The following is a 26,285-nucleotide window of genomic DNA, read 5'->3' as shown; positions in this document are numbered from 1 at the left end:
TTATCCTAAAGTATAACTTAAACACAACTATCAATCGTTGTATCGTATTTATCGTTTACTTGACGATTCTGTAGACATGCGATACCTATTCCAAAATGTACGAAATTTGATTTATTTCAAAAATATTCTTTAAAATTGTTTAATAATTTATTTCTGCATATGAAAAATAATTAAATACGGCCACGTTACACGTATTTCTGTGATAAATCGTGTCGTATTTTTGTTATTTTTTTGGATTCTTATGCTTTTGTTACATCTGAGTTGATATCGGATTGGTCATAAGGTAAACTTTACTCATTTGAGTTGCACCTACCATTATTGAAATATATATTATACTACCAACGTGTTATTATGTACATTATACTATTGATTATGATTTATTTTTTCACACATTTTTATGAACCCCAAAAGATAAGGACCCCATTGTAAATACTATTCTTATTTAGTCTATTTACGAGATAGATAAAATACTAAACTGAGTTGATGCATAAACCTACAGAAAAAAATATGTGCTACAGGAATCGTCAATTAAAAATCATGGTCATGTTATTTATTTTTCACATTACGCGTAATATATATTCTTAAGGTTATAATTTTAGTAGAAATAAATAGTAGTGTATAGTAAACACGAAATAAAACAAACGCATTTAAATCTCGGGGAATAATGTTAATTAGTATTTAAAATTTAGAACGGATTTTTACGACAAAACGAAAATCGAATAACAAGTGGACACTGAATAGAATCAGAATAAACTGACAAAACGTTTTATAAAATGATCAAAATGCCATAAAACATTTTTCGCTTTTCCCGTTAATTGCAGTCATACTCACTATAGGTACCTATATATCATTATAATATTATAGTTGTTATAATAATGTTGTAGTAATTAGTACACGATAAGTACCTACGACCATTATTATGTTGTATACTATATAATATAGTGTATAACGGTACGAGCAGTTCAACCATAATATACGTGCCTATATTTTGCTTGCGTAACGAAATAATGACCCATCGTACGCTTGAACGCAGGATGCGCCAGCCGCACACTAACACTACACACACACACAACATACCCACGTGCACGCACATACCCACATGCACACACAGGCGCAGGAGTGCACGAGGATAGTCTATATTATAGGTACCGCAACGGGTGCGTATATGACTAGAGTTTTCAGATTTTATTCATTTTATTCGCGTCAGGTCGGCTACGGATAATATTATTATATATACCCGTACAAGCATATTATCGTTATAAATACACTATTAATGTGCAGTGGCCGGGATGGGCGTATACCCGACGACAGAACCGAGTCGCGCCAACCGGATATAATAATATACGATCCATATAATATATGCTATATATATGCACATATGTCATATAAAATATGTATTATGAAAATTTGCGTTGTGTGCAGCAGATATGTGCAGATTGGTAAATAATAAATTGGTTGAAGTACACACCGTGTTACGATGTACAAAGTTCACTAGAAGAAAAAATGTTTGGTTCCGTGCTGTAAAAATTCCAAAAAAAAAAATTTTGGCAAAAGTTTAATTCTTTTTAATCTTCATAATATTTGTACAATTTATATAATTTGTATACGATTTTAACAATTTTTCAAATCGGGTCTGTAATAGTATAATGATTATCAGATTATAATAATAATATGTTGTTATTAATTTAAAATCACGATAATTATAAACATACAATCATAAATTATAAATTCTAGTATTTACAATCAATGGCATAATCTATATCGCTATGCAATAACACGCAATTAATTTATAAATATTTCAAACTAAAGAGGGTATTGGAATAATAAATTAAGAAATAACTTTGAGACTGATAATTAATGATAATCATTTAATTAATTTACTTACCTATTTCATAATAATTACATAATGTATTTAATTTTCTGAGCATAATTATTTTTTTTGTACACGCATAAAATAATACGCACAAATATACGGTATTTACAAAAAATAAGAACTGAGAGAGAATATGCTGTAAGAATATATTAACAACCTAAGTTTTTGTAAGAATATCTTAAATATCTGTTTTAAATTATAGCAGAGAAGACTGCAATGTAAAATATAAGTAGGTACGCCGTAATATATGTTCGTATAAACACTTTCAAGTCCTATTGAGAAATACGCATATATATATATACTTAGTACTTACATGTTACTACATATAATATATTTATACCTTTATATTTAATTTATATTATTGGTACAAATAGGAGAATAAGGTTTTGCCTTGTGTGGGACTTAGACTAGACCCTTCAGATGTTTGATAAATCACCCCAGTTCAAAAGGTAGTAATAAGTTCTATTAAATGTTATATATTAAATATTTTTATAAATTGCAATTACAATTATTATTGAAAAAAATATAACTATTATTATGATGCAATATTAAATTTCTGATGTAAAATATAAACATCATAGATCATACAAGAAAGTATTGTTATATTTTCTTATTGACTTATTACTTAGCAGTGTTCTATTATTTTATCCACCCACCTATCCAATTGTTAGAGCAGTTTAATTGAACTAGGTACATGAAGTGCGTGTTCGTCGCCACTGACAATAGGTGAAAGTTCGTAGACCAGACGACATTATAAAGGTACCTATAGTAGGTTAAGTTAGGTTTACAATATGTAAACCTACATGTTTAAATCTATGACATTTAGCTTTTACCAAATATTACTGCCATAATTTATTTATTTATTTATTTCAGCAAAATCAATATCATTATTTCAATATAATAATCAAATTACAAAAATTAAATTATTACAATAATAGTGATAAAAGCTGATACGTATACAAACTTAGCAAGCTCGTTTATGGTATAATGAAATGCAATCGAATTTCCGATGTTCTCACTTATTATTATTATAAATTATTATAATATGTCAACGATTATAAAAAAAAACTTTTTAGCACAGTATTCATTAAGATGGCAGACTCCAACGATTTCAGAAGTTTCCAGATATACATATTATAGAAATTATAGGAACATTGTATTTATTATATTTACACATAATAATACATATTTCCTAACGTTTTCACGAATTACTAAAAACACAATTTACATCTCGTAATAATAGTGCACAACAACAATAATAATTACTATAATATTAAGAGATATTAATATATATATAGGTATATATAATATATATGATTTTCGATAACACTGCATATCATTATAAAATACTCAAAGAATGTGTCAATGTGTGTTTACTTTAATAACTGTATCAGATAGCGAAAAAATGTTCACGAAATTAACTGTTTAATATAACAACTGTATTCTGTGTCTAAGTAATTGAGTATAATATACAAAAATAATTCATAGCTGCGTCACCAAATCTCGTCTAGTAAATAAATCTCGTATTTTTATCTATAGGTATATAGATTACAGAGTCACTGACTTGGCAAAATGTTATTTATTTATTGAGAAATTATTTAAATTTAGGCTTTTTCTATTATGTTAATGCATCATCAAAACTGAAATTTAAACGAATAGTTTATAAGTTATTATATACTATATTGAGGATAATATAGTTCAGAAATCATGGAAAAATATATCTAAAAAATGTAGGGGTATACTCGTATGGAATCAATGATGATTCATGATAATTATTTTATAATTTTTAAAGATGTTGATTCAAGTTTATGACTATAAACACTATATTTAATTTTTTGTTCATATTGATACATTGTACAACTAATAATATACAGTGTCCCGGGGTGAAGTGACCGGCCGCCATCATATGAAAGTATACCTAAAATGACGAAGAAATAACCTTTAAAGTGGGGGTCTAACTCTTTTTTTTTTGAGTTATGGGCAACTTAAGTTTTTTTAAACCAAACAAAAACTACCACGGATTTTTTTATGTTTCTCCGAAACTTTTCAACATTTTAACATAATTTTTTTTTTGTTTCAAAGCTATTTAATTGTCCTTTCAACCAACATACGCAATTAAACCAAACTCATGTAAATTATTATTATTAAATTGAAAAAATTAAATTTTTTTATTAAAAGTTGGAATTTTTAAAAATAAATCTCGTATTACTCAAAATAATTCAATATTTAGTATGGGTTATTTTGGTTGTGTATTATTCTACAAAATAATACCATGAATACCTTATAAGTTTGGTTTTCATATCTTTCATAATCGCAAAGTTATACGCAGCTAAACATTACAGGTATTTTGTGATTTTAATTATTGGCAATTTATAATTTTTCTAAACATCAAGTCTAACTTAGGCATAAACTCATTAGAGGTGATAGCAGCAGAAGAAATACGACAAAAGCATGCTGAAATGCAAAGGACTACACAAAGTGTTTCATTTAGAGCTCAAGCTTGTTTGCAGTCAGGTGGGGAACACTTTGAAAATCTTATTAATTAATCAAATAAACATAACATTTATTTCCTTGTTATTTAATTATTATTATTATTATTAAACTACTTTATTTTCATTTTATTTTTAAAAAAAATTGACTTCTTACATTATTTATATCACCTCTAATGAGTTTATGCCTAAGTTAGACTTGATGTTTAGAAAAATTATAAATTGCCAATAATTAAAATCACAAAAGACCTGTAGAATAATACACAACCAAAATAACCCTTACTAAATATTGAATTATTTTGAGTAATTCGAGATTTATTTTTAAAAATTCCAACTTTTGATAAAAAAATTTAATTTTTTCAATTTAATAATAATAATTTACATGAGTTTGGTTTAATTGCGTATGTTGGTTGAAAGAATAATTAAATAGCTTTGAAACAAAAAAAAAATTATGTTAAAATGTTAAAAAGTTTCGGAGAAACATAAAAAAATCCGTGGTAGTTTTTTTTGGTTTAAAAAACTTAAATTGCCCATAACTCAAAAAAAAAAAGTTAGACCCCCACTTTAAAGGTTATTTCTTCGTCATTTTAGGTTAGGTATACTTTCATATGACGGCGGCCGGTCACTTTGCCCCGGGACACATTGTATTCTACACTTTATATTATGGACTTTTATCATTAATACATGGGAATGTAGTTTATTATCTCGGAAATTAGGCACTTGTTCAAATGTTGACCTATTCAAATTATAATTTTCAAGTAAATAATTTGCTCGATAGTTCATAGTAAAAAAGATTGTTTATGACTTCTCATTTTAAAATATGAAATTTGTGTTGCCACAGACACTCCTTAAATGACATGACAAATCCAAGCATTTTATAAAAATTAGAATTATAATAATAAAAGAATGAAATAGGAATACCTAAGTGGTAAATTTTTGTTGAATCATTCAATACAGTATATACTATATATCTACTATATTATTATTAAATAATAACAAATTTTGTTGTTATAAAATTGCTTAGAATTTATATACACGTGGGTTTTCATCAACTCGAATTACAACTGATGTCAACTGATCGAACATAATTTACCGGTTATTATTATAATTACTTATGTTATAATTCCTGTTTCTTTTAGGCTGAATGTTAGTAATTGTAACACTGTCTTATAAGTTATAACTATTATTAAACTGTACTTGAGGGCTGAGGAAGAAGCAATTTAGTGGTCCTATACGTGTATGCACAATATATTATGAATGTGTTATATAATATTCTCTAAGGATTTTTTTCTTATTGATTTTTTATTGTTTTTAGATCCTGTTCACAATATTCTTGTATAACTCATGTATGCCTACACATATACATTATGTTTAAATTTATAATCAACTACAACGCTGTACATAATAATACACTATTTACATTTATTGTTGTTGTCTATGCCTCATTTGGTCCTTTTGCTACTATGATACGCCACTGTACATTTGAACTATTTAGTACGTTAACACCTATTTAATCTTTAATTGGAAAACGATAAAAGCAGAAAAAAATGTACAATACTTCTACATTATGGTCATCTAGATTAGAACATTAGATACTAACAACTACGAAATATTTTCTAAACATACATTATCATTAAATTCTATACATTTAAAATTATCACTTATCCATTTAATCAGAGATATCTAATTTAATCCATAGAATAGTTATTAGTTTCTAATATCTTCAACGGAAAATGTTTGAAACTTCGAAACCTAAAAATTTGTATGAAAACAACTCATATGAGATAAAAAATTGAGTTTATAAATAAAATAAAGGGATGTGTGACTTTGTATTGGAAGTAACACAAATTTACTTATTGTAATAATATAATATATTTCACTATGACCATTATTATTATTTATAACTTTAAATGTTACAAAATGTATAAAAAATATAGTAAGTACTAATTACAAAATAATATGTACATAGCATTTTTTTATTTGCAGATTGTCCAGTGTCCTATTATTCATAAACCCTTTACCTTTATGAATAATATAATATTATAATATGAATTATATATATTAAGTAGGTATACGTATATCGTTACGTACTCAAAACATAATTTATACTATTAAACGCTCTCGATTACCTACGTATCTACAATTAATAATTATTATAATTATATTAAGTGTTAGAAACAACTCTTGTTTGGCTTGGATTATGGAATCGTGTGCACCGAACTTGATTGTGTTTTTTGGTCGATAATAATAATTTTCGTACAATTCACTATATAATATATATTTATTTAATAAACTAACAACGGTGGCAGTGGAAGGCGTTTATTATTATTATTTCTCGGTAACGGGCCCTAAGGCAGTTGTAGTGTAGTACGAAATAGACGTATGCGCAACCCCTAAAATATATATCACACGACTAGTGGAAAACTTCAATTTCAGTTATCCGAACACTATATATAATATTATGATGGTTTTATTTGATCTCCTTTTTCTGTTTCGCAGGGGATATTTACTGTTTGTCTGTATAGTACACGCATACTTCAAAGCACCATCGTTTCGAAGACCCTAATATTACTATATTGGTATACAATAATAATTGGAATATTACTAAGCCGACGCTCGCATTGGGAGATTTTCATCGGCGCACGAATGGTAGTTACAGATTGAACAAAACCGTTCGTTATCGTATGTTCGTATAATATATTACGACGTGTGTTTAACGACCCCTCGTACAAGAGTCTCTATGGGATTTTGTATACATAATATACTATAACATTTATTTTTGTTCGATATTACGTAGTGCGAGCAGGCAACTGTGTTTATTAAATTTGACGTTGGCCGTTGGGATGAGAATAACAAAATTTAAATTCCTAATGTGGAAAAGATCTAAACTATATACGTATATTCTACGCCAATACGTGCTATTTAGGCTGTGTGTGACTATGTGTACCTACCTTTATGATTTCATTTTATCTCCTCCAGATGAAAATCGTGTAAAACATGCGATTTATCGAAAAACATTTTATATTCATGGACGTAGATGTTAATAATAAATATATCAATTAAATTTTTTTAAACTACACTATGAAATATTTATATTTATAGTAACCAATACTCACTTCAAAGTGTGGTACAGAGTTTATTAATTTATTATATAATTAATTAATTAATTAAGTTTAAAATAGGATCTAAATAACATTTATATCAAGCTATTACGAAACACTTAAAAATAGTAATAATTAACAATATAGCAATTAAAAATATTATTTTCCAAATAAAGACGATTTTAATTTAACAAGAAAAAATTACTCAAGTATTTTTTTATTTATAAATAAAATTTAGTCGATCTATTTTTGACAATTTTTGTTTGTCGTAAAATCTATGGTTAATTATCAATTATATTAATTAATTTCCAAGGAATTTTTTTTCAATTGATTATATCCCAAGAGAAGTTATAGACTATCTTGAATTTGAGTAACCTTGTGATCACCGTACATTTTTAAATATTTTTAGAGCTGAACTTGTTTTTCTAACAGTCGGCAATGCAGTAGTTAAAAATTTAGAACGATAATAATATTAATATATTGATACGTAGTATTATTATATTATATTATTATGTATTTTAATACATCGACAACAAATAAAATATTTTCGTTAATCTATATCCGATAATAAATTTATGTTTGCGTTTATTCAGTGTAGTCGAGCAAGTTGTGTAGTTATAAGTATAATATAACAATATATTATTTTGAACGGTTTGAGATGTACCTACGATGTACCCAACAAAAAATAACGCATAATTAAATGCGAATGCACATTTCACCTAATAGAATTCGGTACTGCCGTCCAAGCGAAACATCAGCTATACTATCCCTTATAATATTACGGGTCAAGTTTTATCTATATAGCCATATTACCTGTATAATATATATACGCACGCCGTATTATGTATATGTAATAAAATAAAATCGTTCTACGTGGCGCTGGCGTGGATACACTAATAAACAGTATACGCTATAGACAGAACCGTAGGCACTTTTACGCAATAACATAATATTATATTCGAACGGAGTTGTATAACAGCAAGTACCTATAATGACTATCCACAAAATTTTTTTTTACGTATGTTTAATAATATTATATGTAGGATTATTGTATAAGTTCGTGTGTGTGTGTGTATGTTATTGATGTGTAGCCGCCGACGTGGAGCTGCATATCGATGACGACTAACTGGACTGGTTTTTTTGTCTCAAACGACCACGAAATTCGCTTTTACACGATGTTCTGATTTCTAGGACCTACCACACGTTTTTATAACCTTATTACTTTGCATATTATATGGGACGTACTATGTAATATAAACACACTCACGCTAAGGTAAATTTAAACACGTTATAATCATCATAATATGCTCTGCCGAAAACCAGTTGTGAAAATTCACTATAAATATAGTTATAGTTCCGCGATTATACGCATCACATACACACTACTCATATATATATATATACATTATATACAATAAGATAAAAGCATCATGATCACCGCATGGTACATCTGCGGCGGTGATAAATCGTATTTGATATTCCTCATTTTTACGCTTATGTAATAAGTGCGTGTGATATGAACCTTAACAATTAATAAAGTCCTGCAAAAGCATCCGAGGATAACTAAATTTTGAAACCAAATTCTGAATGAGGTGATTATAGAATAACGATAACAATGATAAGCAATGATAATCGTTATATGTTCAAGAAACGTTAGTGAATAGAGCTTAGTTATTTACTCGAAATACTGTAACACGTTAGAATCTAGATAGGTATATTGATTTATAATTATACATTTATTCGGGATATTTTGTTTTAGCTAAGCAGCGTACTACAATCGTTTTGAAAATCACAGATGTAATAAAATTATTCAGAAAAATCACACTCACGAAGTAAACATGAGGTGCTACTTTTTTTCAATTTGTATCTACAAAGCTAAATGTTATTTATCTCAAAAACACTCACCATGCGTCATTTCGACGAATTCTAATAATTTTATTTTATTTGTTTTTAATATATTTTTATCGTACGCTCTTCTAACACCGGTCTACCACTCAAAATATCGTTAGATAATAATATTATGTTCGATGAAAAAATATAACACCTATATTAACTATAATTGTTGGTATCAGTTAATCATTGACCGACTACTCCTCGAGATTCACGACTCAGCGTCTACCTATATTTTAAAATAAATTCGTCGATCTGTCGAATGCGCGACAATGGTAAACAATACTAAGCGAATTTAGCCAATAAAAATATCTAGTACCTAGGTATATTAATAAATTAAGTATTCTACTATTCTAGGATTTTTTTATATTAATTATGATTTACGGATAATAAAACATTAAATAATAAATGAAAGTATACCCAAGGTATATTTTAATTTAGTTCATGAAAAACGATAAAAACTCACTAGGAATAACATAGTTTATACAACTGTTATTATATTCGTCGATTTTACGAATGATAAACAATAAAGCAGATAGACAAACGTTTTATATAGGGTTGAGCTTCGCGTTGTTATACCGTCGAGTTCGCCGGTTTTAACCATACAAGCAACGTCCTAAACGTAGCGTCTATATAGACACTGTAGTTGCACCCACATCGATCGCGCATAATGCATTTTATCATAATAATTATAATATAAATTATTATAAATCAAATCATACTTACCCCTTATATACCGGAGACGACGGTCAGATATCGCGGCCGAAAATCCAACAATGATGTTTATTACTTGGACCGCGGTGTGCGTTTAGACGGAAAACAACACCGACATCACTAACGAACGTACAAACGCGGATGTGAGTATAAAATTAAAATAATGAAAAACAATAACGATTATCGTAATAATATTTATACTACGATCGTCACGAATCTCGCCTAGTGAGCCGTTCCGAACGACGCGAATAAACCTGTACGACTGAACGACTGACGGCCGGCCGGCTCGCGCAAAACGTATATAGGTAATGGTAGGTAGAAGTAGGTACTATAGGTAGGATGGTAGGTACCTATATTGTGTGTGTATAATACATAAGTAGGTGGTACGACGTAATGATATTCGACTGGCTCGACGGCGGTATAGTATTATAAAATCATCTCGGCGGCTAACAATTATTATTATCATCATCATCATCATAACCATCGTAATAATCATCGTCGTCGTGATATCTCGCATTGACGAGACCGTCTATCGCGTTTAGACGATTGCGGTGTCGAAATCGTCGGGTCGGATATTTGGGAAAAACAAAAAAAAAAAAAATATCTAACAATGAAACAACGAATTATTTTCGGCTGAAATTGCGGCGGCTGCCGATCGGGATGCATTTATTATTACATAGTAACTCGACGCATGTTAAGCGTTTCGTGGACGGTTTTATTATCGTTTATTCGTAGCTCGTATAGCAGTATTATTTATAATATTATAGGCGTACAAATAATAGGTGTATGTAGCGACACGATCGTGTAAAATTGTAAATTTTTCGATTTTCTTGCACTCGTGTCGGTATTCGCACATACATAATATTATATACTCGTGGAACTGCAGACGGATGTGGTCTCGCGAATAACCATCGTGTCGTTTTAATATATTATATAATATAAATTATAATCGTTATTATACTATATTGTATGCGTCGTGTGTGTGTAAGCCTACTTGTGTATTTGAACAGATTTTTTTACAGCGACATTCGAGTGAGTTGATAAAAAAAAGAAAAGAAAATGTTTGAATAGTTCTACCTAAGACACGACATAATACTATATTGTTGTTAGCACGTATTCGCATAAACTCGAAAGCCAAAACAGACAAAATAATATAATATTATAGTATATTGCTGTAAATACAATATAGCATACAATGCGTAGGTATATTAATATTATTATTATTATTATTATTATATAGGTACCGTGTCGTGTACTCACGAGGACCGTGCCGTCACCTCTACTGCCATCGCCACATCCACAACGTCATCTTTATTTCGTTGATGATTGAATATTATATTTTACAACTATAGTATAGTACGAGTAATAAATATATAATATGATTTGTCAAGTATACCCATCATTTCTTGTCCATCTGCAATAATGCAGTTATTCAAAATTTGAATCTTCGGAATTTTGAAATACCTTATACTTCACGACCATATTTTTAAATTCTTGAGAATTTTTTGTAGTATTTAAAAAATGTCCTGTGATTATTCAAAATTCTATTTTTCAAATGTACGTTCAATAGAGGGTTAGTTCTAAACATCAGAGTTTAAATCAATTCATTATTAAAGCATAAACGAGGGGTGAGCAATGAGTATGCTTGGTGAATCATTCTTTATACCATAATATTATACTATACGTAGGTACATTCGCCGGGATGGTGCGACGTACGATCTTAAATCTCTTAAGCTTTCAACCATTAGTGTCTCTATGTCCCTATATTCTTTAACCAATCATCTGTGTATGTATGTAACACGAATGCCAGTATGAACTATCATTTTTATAACGTTGAGTTCGAGTAGAGGTGCTACTCGATGAAATAATGTATTATAATTTATAGGCATTACAAGTAATATAGCTACTACACGTAGGTTATTATATATAATACATTATAATATATGAATAAAATGCATTTGGTCACTGCCTTCGTGTAACAAAAACGGATATTGTTTCTTTATTTATTTTTGAAAATGTAATTTTTAAAATATACAAAGCACCTTCTTTGTTTAAAACAATGAACAAAACACATCGTCTAACCACGGCGTATAAAGTCGATTATAATAATATTATGTACCTTATGTACCTATACCTATATGATACAAGGTGTACCGTGTACATATATTTCAACACTATATTATATTTTTATTGCACACAACCAAAGAATAAAGATCGTCTTTATAATAATAAATAATAATGTATAGTAATTATTTACAAGATATAAGTTCGCAGCGCATTCCTGATACTGTATAACTTGTACTTCTCCAAAATAAGAACATATCAGTTTTCTTAGACTTGACATCATAGTGTGAACTGTTATTACGAATCTTCACTGTTTTTGCGAGGGCAGAGCTAAATTAAGACTATTAAGTCATGTGTTCATACTAAAGACCAACAAGCATTTTATGTGCAATATAATATTTAAAAGTGATAAAAAAGAAATTAAGCTAAATTTAAATGATTGTAAAATGTAATAAAAAATAATAATATAAAAAAAATTGTGCCTATATTATATTCTCATAATTTTTGAATCACTGTAAGACTAAATTATGAGGAACATTGTATTAAAAATTCAATTATTTTGATTCAGCCTAAATAATTTTATCGATATTTATAAAAAAAAAAACTAATCAAAAACGAATATTTCAAATGCATATAAATAGTCTTAAAATAAGCGAAATATTTTTAAAATTAAATTATGTAAAGAAAATTACAATCTAAATAACTGGTGAAATCTTCAAGTATCTAATACTACTCTAAGTCTAGTAGACTTATATTTTTTGAATAATAACAAATATTTAAAATCGTTTGAGGATGTATCGTTATATCGTTACGCAATTTTGTAAAAGTTTAAAATTTAGATGCTCATAAAATTGTTTCCTTAATGACGTTTCGAGTTATAGCTATTTGAAATAAAACTTATGAACAACTTACCTAGTGTAGATTTTTTTTAATATTAGATGTAAATACTTAAATTATATATATAAAAAAAAATTAAAACAAATCATTATAGAATCAATACATTCATCATTCCGTTCAGAATCTATAACATATAGAATAATATTGATGCAATGATAATTATATAGTGAGTGACAATAACTGAATTAATGGAGGAAAGAAATATTATTTTAAGATCTTGTAGATTATTTTCATAGTCTTTAATTTTACTTTAGATGAACTACCGCCAAGTAATAGGTTTAGGTTCTCGTCTCTTCTTTGGCAGAGCAGACATTATTATATTTATGCACTCGCCGCGAACAAAATATACGGAGAACCCAATTTCACGGAACTTTAATGGCAGGAATGATAGGACGCTGCTCATCGGGCAGTCGATGGGCCGCTAGATACGTCAGGAAATCTCATTAAATGGGTTTAGGTGCCTATATATAGGTATTGCGATTTATTTCTCGTAGACTGTCGATGGTGGTATATACAGTGGGTAAGTACGATGGCGATGACTGTACACAAACTCGATCGCACGGATGGCATACGACCATTACGATTTACGACACAATATCTGCTTCATTTATTGCAACGGTGCAACGTATATAATAGGTATATAACAAAGCATATAACAATGTATATTGCATTATTGTAACGCAAACGATGACAACAGTATTAATATTGTTATTAGAATTTATTATGTCGCGTAAAATATATCGACGAATTGCTGCGTATAGATCTGTAAGGAGTAGATAATACCTAACTAATAATAATTATGGTTTGGGTCTTATTGAATTTGTATGTTTTTATGGTGGCGATCATAGATTACTCTAAATAGATAAGATATGAATTAATTTTGTAATATGGTAAAATTAAGTATTTAACTAGATATTTCGTTAAATTAAAAAAAAAAACGCATGCTATTTGAAAACTTTTTTTGGTTTTTGGTATAAGAACGGCCTTAAAATTTATATTCTAGTAATAATAAAGAGATGTATAATATTATTAGAGAAGTCGAGCGATCCGATTATCGTGTATTCGTGTAACCGACAATAATAATATAATATAATAGTATTAGTATTAGTGTAATAGTCATTAGCATATTAGAAACAAAATACAAAAACCATCAAAATATTATTATGCACCTACTGTAAATAAGCAATAGGTACCTACATCAATAAGTCGGTATTGTTTAATATTGTAATATATTTTATTTATTTATTAATAATTCATACGGACAATGTCCAATTTAAAACATAGTAATAATGTTAACTGTATAATAACATTACAATATATTTTAATATTTATTTAACTTCCCTATTAATGTCTATGAATTTAAATAAAACAATGGTAAGTATAAATTATTATTTAAATGGTTATAGGTAGAAACCTAAAACTGGGAGTAAAATTAAAAATTATATAATACAAAATAATAATAAAGAATAGCCAGAATAGGTAAATTAACAAGTTGAGTACCTTTGTAATAATACAAAGATTATTTAAATAAGTTATTTAGAATTTCATTGTTTCTAGAAATCAAAATATTAAGTATCATGTAACCTTAAAAGTAATTTGGAGTATAGAATAATTGACTATTACAAAAGTTATGCGTAATTAATTTTAAGAATTATCTGGTTTAGTAGAAATTCATCATCGATCTCGTTATTTATTAATTTAAAATTAACGATGCTAATGTTTCTGCATGTTTTTAGAAATTCTAGGTTTAAATATTTAATATATATAATATATGCGTATTCTGTGTGGAGAGTTCTTGGAATATCAGACACACAACGTAGAATCGAAATACTTTGTTTTGTATTTTTTAAGTTAGCCACAATGGCCAATGCTGTTTTATAAAATGTTTTTAAAATATCTATTGGTTTTTACATTTTATTTTTCAAATATTGGTTTGAAACAAACAAATTGGGTATGATTATTTTTTTTCAAAACATCTAACATGAATGAGGGTTAACAGAAAATCGTTTTTCGAACTACGTAGTAGTTTTAGACGATCTAGACTATATTATATGAGTAACTATTGAACTATTGAACATGGCTATAGCTATACTAGGTTGATACTTATTATAAATAATATAAAATATTGAAATACACAATTTTTAATACTTTCGTGCTTTGATTAGTAGATTATTTTTCAATTATTTTTAGTACGATAATTCGCCTATAGTCATCTTAAGGCCTATAAATAATTGAATTGCTTTTTTGTTATTGAAATTTTATCTTTCTCACGGTGTCTTCATTTCTTCAAACAATTGTATAATTTTTAAAACCATTGTTGGATGTCCGTGTGTTACTTCAGTAGAAAATTAATACAGTTGGACATATTCGTCTGACGTCACTACCTGTGAAATCGCATACGTGTATTTACTTGATATATTGTGTACGACTTAAGAGTAATTTAAATAGTATAATTATTATTGGGTACGCAATACACAGGTATTAATAAGCAAAAGCGTAGTACTATTTTGTGTGTTACTTAAAGTATGATGATGTATAATAATACTAATAAGCAAAATAAGCTCATAAAAGTATTATAGAACTTTAATAACAAATAATAATTCTTAGTCTATCAATAATTTTTATTATAACTTTTGATTAATGAGGTTGAATTATCACTTAAAAGTATATAACCGTATAAACAACAAACTCATAGGTACATGCGAAATTGCAAACGTTCAATTATTTATTAGTAACGCTTGTCAGATCTGGTTTTTGGACTTTACTGCATTTAATAGTGTTTTGAAATTATTTTATTAAAGTTTTCAACACATTAAAACAATTATTAGTTCATTAGTTCAAGCATCTATAAGAAATAATATTGAAATTGATAAAGCCTTAATAATATATTAAATACATACAATTTTATTAGCCACAAGTTTATTATATAATGATTTATAAATAATCATTTACTAGTACTACACCTGAATTACAAAATTGCTTTATATTATTAATATTATTTTTTATCAAAAAAATACAACATATAATTTTAATATATTATAATAGTACTTACATAATTTTTGTATTTTTTTTTTTTTATATTTTATATTCTTATCAAAATGGTTTTTCATTTCTTTCTAAATGTCTAATTCCTGCTATAGATACTTAGATTTATTTTTACTATAATTATAAATATGATTATTACTACCTATATAATTTGTAAAAGTCGTGGTGATGTGTTTTGTGTGTAACAATACCTACATAATATGGATAATTATTTAGCCATAAGCTTATTGGTTGTTAATAATTTGGTTTTCATTTAAATACCCTCGAGCCATACGTTTGTATGGTGAAGAACTATAAATGTATTTCCGCGTGGAGGTACTATTTAAATAAAGCAATTAATTATTTGTTTAACCTAATACTTCTTGTTGTTCAGACATAAAACTACAAAGCACAAGATTAACAATTGGACTAACCAACCCTCCACATATTATTATATAGGTACATCATAAACACAATAAAAACAATCTTACTGCAGCCAATTATATGATTAGCCCTTTGCAATAAAAGTCCTTCATAACCTAGCTATTCGCTTCCGTAAAAAAAACATTCTCAATCATCCGATAGAACGAAAGAAGTACTTACAGAGTAATAAAACACACATTTAATTCACAACTTCTTCAAAACCCTCGGATTTAAGAATAATACTATTAATGAATGTCTGTGCAATTGTAATATTTGGTTAACGACCGAGTTGTTGAAGTTATAATGGCTTTATAAACCACAATAATAAAAAAAAACTAAATTATACTAGATATCCTAATTTTTTCATAGTTTTACATCCATAATATTTTCCATGTATACGGTGTGGTGAAATGCCTATAGGTATATAATAAATTATATTGTTATTTTTAATAGTACTGTTCAACAATGTAACTATTACTTTTATACAACTTTCACAAATAGTTTTTATTTTGTTTAACTAAATCATGATTAAAACCCTTACAATAAATAATTTTTTTTTTTAAACTTTTAATTATTATTATTTTTTTTTTTTAATGGCCAAGAAGTACTCGACTGCACAGTGATTATTATGGTTATTCAGTTATTCATTAATATTTATTTGGCCATCTGCCTATCTCTATATGAAAGTGAAACCAAATAATATGCGAATAGTGAATACATCTCCCGTGGTTAATGCCAACAGTCTGTGTATTGTATCACACAATCAAAATCATTTTTATAATAATTAATAATTAGTATGGTGTTATAACGAGTTATGATATAAGTACGATCTATTTCTCCTTGAACGGGTACCTATTTATAAAGACTGTGAAATTCTGATATCTTCTGTAACACTGAAACTCAGCAAACGGACATATTAACGGAGACATTTTTTATATAAATTAAATGGTCTATCTTTATGTGTTATGGTCAACACAAATTTCATTTCATGTAGAGTGTAGATATTTAGCTAGTTAGGCTCTAATGAGATCGCGTTCACGACACAAACATATTAATATACATATGACTGCATATAACGATTATACATCGTTAATCGATACTAATAACATATTATTATCCTTTGTAATTAAACATCGAACTATCGAGAACAAGGACGAAGTTTAAAAAGGTGGTAAACAACTCAATTTACACAAGAATAAATTGTATTTTAATTTTTAATAGCAAAAAAAAAAAATAATAATAATAATATCTATATACTATAATAGTTATTTAAAACAGCGAAGGTGTAATTGGTCCACGAGCTGACAATTATAGAGAGCGAGAGTACATATAATATATAAATGCGTCTTGTTATTTCAATAAAAAAAAGTAATTTTATTCATATTATAAAACTGTTTATTTCATCCTTGACTTTATAGACTGAGTATACCTAATGTAATGATATTTTCTTTTTTAATGGCATCTATATTGGCACATTGCCAATTTTATGTAGTTTTTTTCTAGATAAACTTTTGACTTTAGTATAGGTTTTTAGAAACCTGTATTATTTATTTTTTTTAAATGACAGACGTTGATTTTTTTATTTTATATACTTGCACTTTGCCGGTTAATATAACCCGTGTAATACATATTATATTGTATTCTTAGGCTGATCACCTCGCACGAATGCACAATTATTTTTGATCTTGAGTAGTTGAGTTTGTATTCATTTTTATAAAAGGCGTTTCTATATATAATAGCCAAATAACAAAACACAACATGTATTGATAAAAAACATCTATAGTAACTAAACATTTTTTTTTAAAATACAAAATATTGTATAGAAAAATTCTAGTTTTGTATCTTAAAATAAATAGTAATTATTTTTCGAAAATTGTTTCCACTCCAAGGATAATTGTTCTGGTATAACGGATCACGGATGTGTAACACTGTTACAACCATAAACATAAATAGTTATAACAAGGAAGTACAGGAATAATACTTACTAAATATAAATTATAGTCATCCATGTGCACATGTTAAGTTCAATCATTTTGAGTCAACTGCAGTAACTCGCACACTAGAAACCCCGAATGATTATACACCGTAAATCTTTCGTAAAATAATATATTATAATATGATTAAGATTGTGTAGTAATGTTTAGTTTAAGTGGTATAACAGTAAAATACATCAGCTAAAACATATTCTTTGAACTATCATTCCTGAAGCTACCTATAGCTGCGGTTAAATTATAATTCAAAGGGTTCTTATAACCCTCAATTAAATTACTCATTTATAACAAGTTCCCCAATACTGGCTTCCCTTTGTCGTTATATTTATTAAATTATAAAAATAATCAAAATGTGGCCTGCAGTAGTAACATGAAACTAGTGATGCCTCTGGTCTGGATTTAGTAGTAAAGACGTTTCTACTCATAAACAATAATATGCTCAAAAAGGCCACCACTTATTAATGAAAATTTTTAGACAAGTTAAGTATAGTAAAATGTGACATGTTTTATAATAAAACAATGTGACAACTGTCAAATAACAGTGTCGTTTATGATTTTTTGTATATAGATACGTATCAGAAAAAAAAATACACATTTGAGACTGTAACAAATAATTTTATATTTGTGTCTTTGTTTAGAAAAAATAAAATTGAAATCAATTACCAAGTTAAAATTAAAAAAAAAAACTTGGTTAAATTAAAAACTAATATTATACGAATTTTTATTTTATTCAAGTACCTATAACTTGGAGAAAATATCAAGTAATGTTGAGCGTAAAGGAATTTTCAAGTTATAAAAAAAAAAATTTGAATTATCGACGTTTTTAACTCTTTAAGTTCTCTAGACTTGATTATAATTATTTGGTACAAATTTACAACCACACAAATGTTTTTTTTTTAGTGTAATTTATTTAGTAATCGGATATGACTGTTAATACATACTATAATATTACATATGCTTAATTACTGCAAGCGTGAATTATATGCTTAGGCTATATTATGTCAGTTTGTGTATAAATGTGTAATATGCCAACTATTGTTGTAAAACACAAAAAAAAGTTTATTGTATACTTATTTATACGGGTATACTGTCGCCTATATTTATACAATTACCTCCCGAGGTTGTATTGAATGATAGATCATATTATATAGCTAAATATATACAAACAAAGTTACCTCCCGCGTACAACTGAATATACGATGATTCGATAGTCTCGTGAAACAATATAACAGGGGTTCGTAAAAATGTATTTCTAAGTATAGGTGTATTTAGGTATTTAATAAATACTTTGAAAATTTAACATTAATTAAAAAACTAACTTTAGTACATTATACAATTGTCAATTATATAGTAGAGTAAAAACAATAACTACAACGAACGCTGTACATAGTTTATGTATTGAAATACGCAAAATAATCGTTATGTCCGAAAATTCCACTCAATTTTCTGAGAAATAAAACGTTTGGAACATTTGGGTGACTTTTGATCATAACATATATTTTTTATTAAGATAGAAAATTAAAAAAAAAAAATTGGAAAAAAATTAATTTTTACTCGATACAGTTGGGCAGCACAGGATCATTGATATTATTTTAATAGTTTAACGTACGTTTTATTTTATAGTTACTTAACTCCCTTAACCATCAGTTTGCAATTATAAAAATAATGCGTGAGCCGTGCAACGAAACGATTGTGCAACTCAAAATGCTAGGTAGTGATAATAGTAGTTTGGATTGTGAGTTGTTAGTTTGTTATTATAAAATGGAATGCGTTTATTTATTTAATAATTATTAATTGATAATAATACATTTGCGTGTACTTTATATATAATATATATAATTGTCATAATCTGTATTACAATTTTTTTTTTTATTTGATTCTTATATGAATTATTTTTGTCCTTGTCAATAATATTAATAATTTATTTTTGACAATAAATTGTCATATTAACATTGTCATTAAAATATATATTTTATATTATCATTTGGTAATGTTATAAAATAAGTACATAATTTAAAAAAAAAAATGACTAGATATTATATTTATTATGTTTGGAGATTTACATAAATACATAATTGGCTACTTAGTAATATTAACACTAATAAGTTATAACTTAGTAGTTTTAAAAATGTTCATTAGTCGCTGCAAAAAAAGACTTTAATACCCGAATTTAGAGTAGGTACTTAACATAAATTAAGTACAAATACACAATATTCCAATTTTATATTACACCGATTGACGATGATTATAACTTATAGGGAATAAATCATTTTTAAAACACGCCTCCCACGTGTACGACTGTGTAAGCATCAGCTCCGCGGTGGTATCAATAAGTTGAATAATATGCACATTGTATTGTACATTGTATTACTCATGTACTTATTATACTATAATATGCTACTGGTGCATTTGCACGAGTTTATAGTATGTAGCAACCACAGGTATAATACAATATTGCCCGAGTACGATGTAAGCTGCTTGCAACCTGGACACAGGACACATTATTATATCATAGATGATGGATCTAGGAGTGCAAATATAGGGAACCCTTAAACTATTAAGTATTGGAGCTTACAACAGTTAATATACTGTTATTAAGAACCAAAGAATTAAACATTTTTTCTATTATTATTAATCAAGTATAATTAAACGAGAACCTGCAAAAGATGTCTTTGAAATAGTATAATAGTATCCAAGAAATAAAGTCTTCAGCAGTACAGCCCTCATTATATCCACTATCGGAGCCGAAAGGACAAAAAAAATCATCGGTCTGCGAAACTGAAACGTGTAATCATATTAAACTTATACAAATATATATATCGACATAATATGCACTATATGCACATTTCCGATTTCGAAAAAATATATATGATTATCGCCATGTCATCCAAGACAATACAATACTATATTATAATATAGGTGCGGTAGGTATTATACTCGTGTCTCGTACAACATTATATTATACTCGTAATGTGCACGCATGTGATGTATAACCCCGTCAACTCAGCCGGGCTGCACCGTTAGAAATATTACCGATATTTTCTCATATATCCGGTGCGTGCAGTTTACTATTATAATATTATGTGGACCCGAGTGGCACGACACAAAATATATAATAGGAATAGATTCGTGTTGACCGTATTTCCTGTAGCTGTCTCGCGTAGCTATATATGAGTAGTATATTATACATAATATTTAGCTGTATAATATTTTAATATTTTATAATAAAACTAGCCCCGCTTATTACTCAGGTTAAAATTAATCCATCTGTATATTTTTTTCTCTTTTTGCTTCAGTTGGATTTTATAATATATTATATAAAAATGATAACAATTAATATAATGATTCAATTTATGATTTTCCACTTTTTAATGCTGGATAATATATTTATGATGTAAACAAAAAAAAAACTGGAAATAGATTCAGCGGATGCTATTTAAACTCAACATAAACCCAATATCTTTAAAAGACTGGTATTTGTTTTTATATGTTAAAGTCAGAAAACAAATTACGAAATTAATCATTATATTCCTGTTAATACCTAAGTATTTGATTTTAATGAGATTTGTTTTTTTTTTAATATATTTGTAATAAAACGTATATGCCATATTTCTACCAATTATAATAGTAGTATAGCCTGTAGCCAATGCTAATTTGTGAGCCGATACTAAATACATGTGTGTGCTACCCTAAAGTAACCTTCAGGGGTTGAAAACATAAGCTATAAACACCCTCCGAATTTCAGTAAATCTATTTATATAGCTCTTATTGAACGGTCCAATGGTTTTTGAACCTTCTATAAAGGATAAACAGATATTTATTCATAAATACATATCATGTATATGTATATAATAACAAACAATATTACCTATGTATAAAGTATAAGTAACGTTAATTATAATGCATGCTGATGACATCCTGTACAAGGCAAAGTGAGCCTGCGGGTGTCTACTGGGAGAGCTCGGGAAAAGCGTAAATAAGATGGGGTTTGGAAAGCGAGAGCGTATAGCTTTGATATCCTTAATTATTTAACTCGGCGAAGTCTTGTGGATATGCCGCATTATTGAAAAATATTTTTTTTTATAAACACGTATTTAATGATATTATCGATTGACTGTATTGAATGCGTGTTTACTGATTTACAAAAATATTAATTAATATATTAATAATTAATTTTTATTTATATTAATATTAGTTTTATATAATTGTATTATTGTCTATTATTATCTGAATTAATATTGATATAGCTGGTAAAAAATTTACCTATATATATATAGGTAGTTCACAACTGCTAAATTTCTCGTTGATTTAATTAAAAATTTAATACCGTTTTGGATTTTTAAATGTATCAGGTATATATTATATATAGTATATAGTATATTATGTATTGTACCTATACTGTATGATGCAGTTTGCATCTATACAGATATACCAAAATAATATAATTGGCTCCCAAATATAACAGGTACGTACTTTAAACCGATAATTTTGACTATCGCTGACTACCACCTCAGTGCATCTGCAATTCGGTACGTCGTATAAACACTACACAGATAATGCATGCGCATAATATTATGTGTGGTTTACAATGGCACTCGGGAGGGTTACAATTTTTCTATTTCCGTCAACGTGAATTCGCGGCCGACAACACAAAACAATTAACAAATTATATCGTACGAATATTATGAGAAATATATTAGAGCTGCACGTGATCAATTATAAAAATATATTAAACTATATAGACATTCAATAACGTAGTATTATATCATCGCATGTGTATTACATAGGTAAATGGGTATCTGCAGTGGATACGTGCTCGTTAAAATATTGTCAGATTTGGTTCGAAAAACATCAAAACACAAACAATAATAATATGGAGGTTACTTTGATAATCACGTTCGTTTTAAGTTTCAACTGTAATATGGTATACAAACATATCCGCATTGAACGCATTGGGTATAGGTATATTATATTGTTATTATATTATATGCGGTAAAAACGTTAAAATTTAATTGTGTGCCGATCGCTATCAAAATTCTATTACTTATTATTACATATTATTATATATCGTTGTATGGCTATATTACAACAGTTAAAACATAATCGCTGCCAATATGTGTATATAGCGCACTACATTGTATTAAAATATTATTTTATCACGCGTATTAACGCGTATACGTAATAAATACTTATGATCCGATCCAAGAAAATTCTCACAACACATAGGTTATCCTATCGACTGAGGTCAAATGCTATTATATGTATGATTTTTATAAAATAAATTGATAATCATAATATAACACATTGTAACGTATATTATAATACTGTAATAGTATGCGTGTTCAAAGTACTTAACGGAAGTAGACATAGGTGTATGTCAGTGGCGTATTTACGGGGGGGGATATGGGGGATAGATCCCCCCCTTGGTCTTTTTTTTACTCGTAAGTTTAATAATGTTGGTGTACCTTCCCCTCTGCCGTCGAGGAAATTATGTTTTACAACGTATATCCCCCCCTGGACAAAATCCTAAATACGCCACTGGTGTATGTATATGAGTGTGATGTTTAAGACATCGATTATTAATAATTATCAATAGTCATTTATCGCATTTATATTTTTAAATAAATAAATATTTCATCTCACGTGAATAAGTTCAACAATATTTTTGTCCAATTTTTAGCAGCTGATAAAATATACCGTTTTGCCGATAGCGTTTTTAGTGAAATTTTATTCAAGATGGTAAATTTGTTCTGGATCCACGCCTTCAAACAGTGTAAATATGTTAACTGAAAAATAATGTATCTTCCGCTTTGGTTTATATGGCTGTTACCTGTAATTTAGAATATATTTTCCACTGGGTGATGAAAAGGATGTTTTATATTTTAATAACCTAAATATCCTAAAATTAAATCATATACAGAAAATGGCAAATTTAAACAATAAAATTAGTGTATGTTTCAACTTTCAAGTTTCTTTGACTGGTAATTTTTTATTTATAACAAAAATCTAAAATTATTTTATTGTAAATAGTCGTTATTTTTAAATTTAAGTATATAATAAATGGGTTATAAAACCTTTAGGAGCAAAATACAAATAACTAATGTACATTTTCTTATTAGTACTCAACTTAAATATCTTGTATATTTATCTTTTATATATGAATTACAAGGTAAATATGGATTAATACCTAAAACACCTAAGTGTGATAATAATAATAGTGTAGTGAAACAACATAATAGTATTAAAATTAATAATTATAACAACAATAAAATGACTAAATAATATACTTATAATATATTGAAACCCAATATTATATTGCTTGTATATATACTTGTACGTATAGTTTTTTTTAAATAACTGGTAACTCAAAAATGTTGAAAATTTTCATACATTAAATTATAAATTATTATCTCATGAATTGCCACCCGACAATATTTTTACCACTAAGATCCATCTTAAAAACGTTATATTCTTACCCATTTTACCTATACCTATAGATAATGTTATTTAACTAAAATTTAATCTGTTATATAAAATGTTCATATTGATATTGGGATATAAGTATATAACCAATGTACCTATTATTTATAAAAATATAATACAAGCAAAAATATAATGCTATAAAAAATAAAATAAAAAACGGATGCTTTCTGAACGAAGTGATGAATGTATTAATTTTACAATGCGTTTTTTTTTTTGTATCTAGGTATGTACCTACACCATAACTTCTCGAAATAAACAATGCTTCAATTAAAAACTTCAGGGGTGGTTTTCAATGGCAAAATCTTTGGTGCAATATAGGAGTGAAAATTAAGAATTTTCCAGTAGTTTTCAAAAAAGTTGGGGAAAAAAAGTGACTAAAAATTAGGAATTTTTACACAAGATTTTTTTTTTATTAGCATTTGAAGTTCAAATATTGAAAAAAATTCGTCAAAATCGTAAATATTTGCAAATTATTTTGTAGTTAAAATGTATAAAAATGTTGTATAAGTAGCTAAGAGTTGAAAATGTAATACTAGATTTTTCATAAGTTTGGCGTACAATAATTATAAAAGAACTTGAGCGTTGGCCAATTAAAAAAATTTTATTCTTCGTTTAAATTTTTATGAAATTCAAAATTCACTTGTACAATAACGATTTACCATCAAACAATTTTAGATTTTTGTTATATAGTTAAAAATTATTAGTCGTAGAAACTTGAAACATACACCAGTTGTTTAAATTGGCATTTTCTATACATGGTTTAATTTTATGGTATTCAAGTACAAAAACCATCTTTTTCACCGCCCTATTTAAAATATAATATCTTTTTTATATTATTATATCCTAGGCTGACAAATCATCTCCGTTCATAATCATTTTTTATGTACAATGATAAATATCATTGGATTCAAATTCAATACATCCATTATAGTGACCTACTATACAGCAGAGCGTAACTCATTTGACCACCCTTTTTACTTTTGACACCATTAAGTATTATGTAATAACTACCTATATATATTTATTTTCCATCAAATTGAAGTTGAAAATCTCTTTGGATATCTCAAGTAGATTTTACAAAAAAAATAGAATTTATTTTCGTAATCCTTATCACATATTCGCATAGTCGCGTAGATCGATAGGTACGTTGAAATCAAAACACTGCGAATATTTTATTCTATACGTGCGAATTCACTTTGTGATTTGGTTATATTTTTATTATTTGTTATATGTTATGTTTTGTAAACCCCACTTTACTCCAAAAAAAAAAAAAAATAATTATTTCAGATATATTATAAATACTTAATACAAACGTGGAAATGAGTCGTTATTAATT

The 26,285-nt window shown here is 27.5% G+C and overlaps 1 protein-coding gene across 1 annotated transcript in view; it reads right to left on the bottom strand.

The window, feature by feature from the left end:
• Window positions 1–10,348, bottom strand: part of LOC114130002 (galactosylgalactosylxylosylprotein 3-beta-glucuronosyltransferase S-like) — a 42,395-nt gene extending 32,047 nt beyond the window's left edge. The window contains exon 1 of the mRNA XM_027994878.2: window positions 10,080–10,348. The gene's annotated coding sequence lies outside the window, so the exon portion shown is untranslated. The remainder of the gene's footprint in view (window positions 1–10,079) is intronic.
• Between the last annotated feature and the right edge of the window lie 15,937 nt (window positions 10,349–26,285).

The sequence above is a fragment of the Aphis gossypii genome, chromosome X (assembly GCF_020184175.1).
Source record: "Aphis gossypii isolate Hap1 chromosome X, ASM2018417v2, whole genome shotgun sequence".
Lineage (NCBI taxonomy): Eukaryota > Metazoa > Arthropoda > Insecta > Hemiptera > Aphididae > Aphis > Aphis gossypii.
The sequence above is the reverse complement of the archived record's forward strand: the minus strand, read 5'-3'. Positions and strand labels throughout refer to the sequence as shown.